General features: G+C 39.7%; 1 pseudogene; it reads right to left on the reverse strand.

The window, feature by feature from the left end:
* The window catches only part of LOC116102259, a 185,844-nt pseudogene that overhangs the window by 113,316 nt on the left and 69,486 nt on the right, over window positions 1-3,042 (reverse strand).

Raw genomic sequence — 3,042 nt, forward strand, 5'->3', positions numbered from 1 at the left:
TTTCGCCTTTGTTAAGAGGAACCAGAGCTGTTGTGGGGGGCGCCCCGGACACTCTCCCACTTGCTCCCAGACACCTCTAGCTTTGGCTTCAGTGACTCCTTGGTCGGGTGCTGGGATGGGGGAGGTGTGGGGACAGGGAAAGATGCGGGCAAAAGCATCCCTTTGCACTCCAAGTCTAAAGAGTTGCAGCTGGCCCATAGCAGCTTCAGTGCCACCCATCCGCACAACAACCTCCTGGGGTCTTTTCTCACCAGCGACTGATTGGGTAGGATCCAATCTTAAATGCTTTAACTTTCCAGTTGCCAGTGCCTGCAGTCAGTGGCGGGAGAAAAATCGACAGCCAGGTATCCAGAGGCCACCCTCAGCTTGCTTATCGGCCACCGCCCACGCTGTTGCCACTTCAATCCCCACCCAGAAAGGCACGGGTCCAAAATCTTCCCTAATGCCTATCCAGCCTAAGTTCCTCTTCTCAGAGCAGCGCCTTCAGGGGCCACTGCACTAGGGACCTCCAGCCCAGTTGCCTTTAGCGCTTGGCTTTCAAGTGGAAGGATGTTTGAAGTTGGCCCCCAAAGTCTTCAGCTCCAAAGTCAATGAACATTTAATTAGCCTCTGAACCCCCCATTGGCTTCCCAGTGGGAGGCAGCCTTAGGTTTGTGTATTGGACACACAGCTAGAATCCCAAGGTTTAGCCTGCTTTAAATAAAATACCCTAAAGTTGCGGAGAGATCCTGAAACACAGTGCAAAGGTGACTGTGGTGGGGGTGGGAGAGCAGAAAGTTCTTTCTCTCTGTGTTGGTGTACAGGCGCACATGCCTACTGCACCTCGGATCTAATAACTTTAGAAAAACTTCACCCTTTACTACAGACATTATCGTTCTTTATAAGTCACGATATCTTAATATACCAGTCCCACGCCCATGCCCAATTATTTAGATGAGGAAGGAGGCAGCCACAGCAGCAGAGACTTCGAGTGGCACTCTTGCCCTTTAAATGTAGTGAGAAGAATCTGTAGTGCCCACCAACAGTTTGAAATCTTTTGCAATGTTCAGACTACTAGCTGCTGGCCATGAATGTTGTGCCGGTTTTTTTTTTTTTTTTTCAGGGATTTCCATTGTCAATGTCATGTTTTAGGCAATTTCCTTCTTTAAAAAGGGGTCAGATGCTTGGCCAATAGCTTCATTATGCCACTCGTGACTGCTTGGCTGCAACCCCAAGATACCTTATATTTTGTTTTGTAGAAATTCCAAATAATTCATCGAATATATCAGTATTTATCTATAGACATTTTAAAAACTATGTGGGATTTTATTAGCTGTGAAGAAACGTGTTATAGTTAAAGAATCTGTTCTTACTAAAATTTTAAAAATTCCTGAAATTACTGCTCAACTTAATGCTATATTTCTAAATGTAACATTTACTCTGCTATAGTAATTTATTTTGCCGACGGCTGATAACCACAGCATTATTATCTGCATGCAATTTGTCTAATATATGCTTTAGGTAACACTGCTAATTTAATAGACATTACTATAACTGATTTAAAGGCTTAGCTGAAAATTTAGGCATATACTAGAAATTAGGTTTCTGCACACATACATTCACATATATTACTGTTTAATTCTAGTTTAATATTATACATGTGTAGTTTAATATTTAGAGGGGATGTGAACCTTTCTGCTTAATTTCTGTTTTTCAGGAACATGTGTGCCTGTTTCCCTTTAGAAATTCCCATTCTTAAGAAAAATAAAAAAATAAAAAAAAAATTTCCTCCTGATCTGTAACTATGTCACATCCATTTTAGACCATGCTGACCAATTTGGTAGATGTGATAGAAAATCCTGATGGAATGGTATAGCATATCTGCATAAAAAAGAAAAGCCTGCCTTCCCTTTCTGTATACATGAACCACACAATTTTCCTTCTTATTGCTTGGTTGTGAAGGGCAAGTTTTCTTATGAATCTGCATCTATAGTTTGAATATTTCTAATGTGGTTGTGCTTCTGTATTTTAAGTACCTCCATAAAGAAAATAAACACAAGTACAACCATGGTGAATAAACTGAAAAGCTTGCTGTCATTCTCAATGATAATCTATATATTCTTCAAACTATAATGTTTATTATATGTTTACTTCCACTTCATGAAGATAACTAGAGGGTTAAAGCAATGATATGCACTACCTCATGTATGTAGGAAGACAAATGAAGGGGAAAGGCATAAAAGTGAAAGAGCTCATTTGCATTAAACCTATTCACTTGTGGAACAGCAAGCTTGAAACTATTTCTATGTTAACTCTACCCAGATACCTATCAATAAATTCATCAAGAGAGCTGAAAAAATAAACAGACTCAATTTTCTAAGCTTAATGAAGAATGGCTGCATATACACAGGTATATGCCTTATTTACAAGCATTTGGATATAGTACATTTAAAAAAAAACTGAATGCACATTGATAAACATACTTAGGACAAATATGCACTCCAAAGATGGGTTATGAATGCTGCTGCATTGTGCGGGTATGTGCAATGTCTGGGAGTGCTCATATGCCTTACAGAATGTCTCACTGGATTTCGCAAACTGCAGTGGTAGCTTAATGGGTCATGCTCTGGACCCCATTAAAGGGCAAAAGCTCAAGTTCCTTAGGATTCCTGGATGCATGGGCAGTATTCACCTGAGCTGGAATTTAATATGAACCATTCTGTGAAAAGAAAGGGAGGCACAGATGTTTATGTCTGCCAAATACATCATTTTATCTTTTTAAAAGAAGGAGAAAATATGGAGAAAGTAAGAGGAAAGCATAGTTCGTGCTTTTTAAATCATTCCACAGATTTGTCCTTGTTAAACAAGTAAACGAGTTCTTGAGGAATCAGGAGATCATGTAGCTAGATTGGGATGTCTTTATCAGCAATGGCAAAGTCATTAATATAAATGTAAAAGCTTACAAATTGTACAGGTTTTCTATCCCGTAAGTACCTACCTCCATAGCATTAAAGTACCTCTTTGTAGTATGCCAAATTTCTTTTTGTGAGGCAGTTACCTCCT

This window comes from Mastomys coucha, chromosome X (assembly GCF_008632895.1).
Source record: "Mastomys coucha isolate ucsf_1 chromosome X, UCSF_Mcou_1, whole genome shotgun sequence".
In the NCBI taxonomy this organism is placed as follows: domain Eukaryota; kingdom Metazoa; phylum Chordata; class Mammalia; order Rodentia; family Muridae; genus Mastomys; species Mastomys coucha.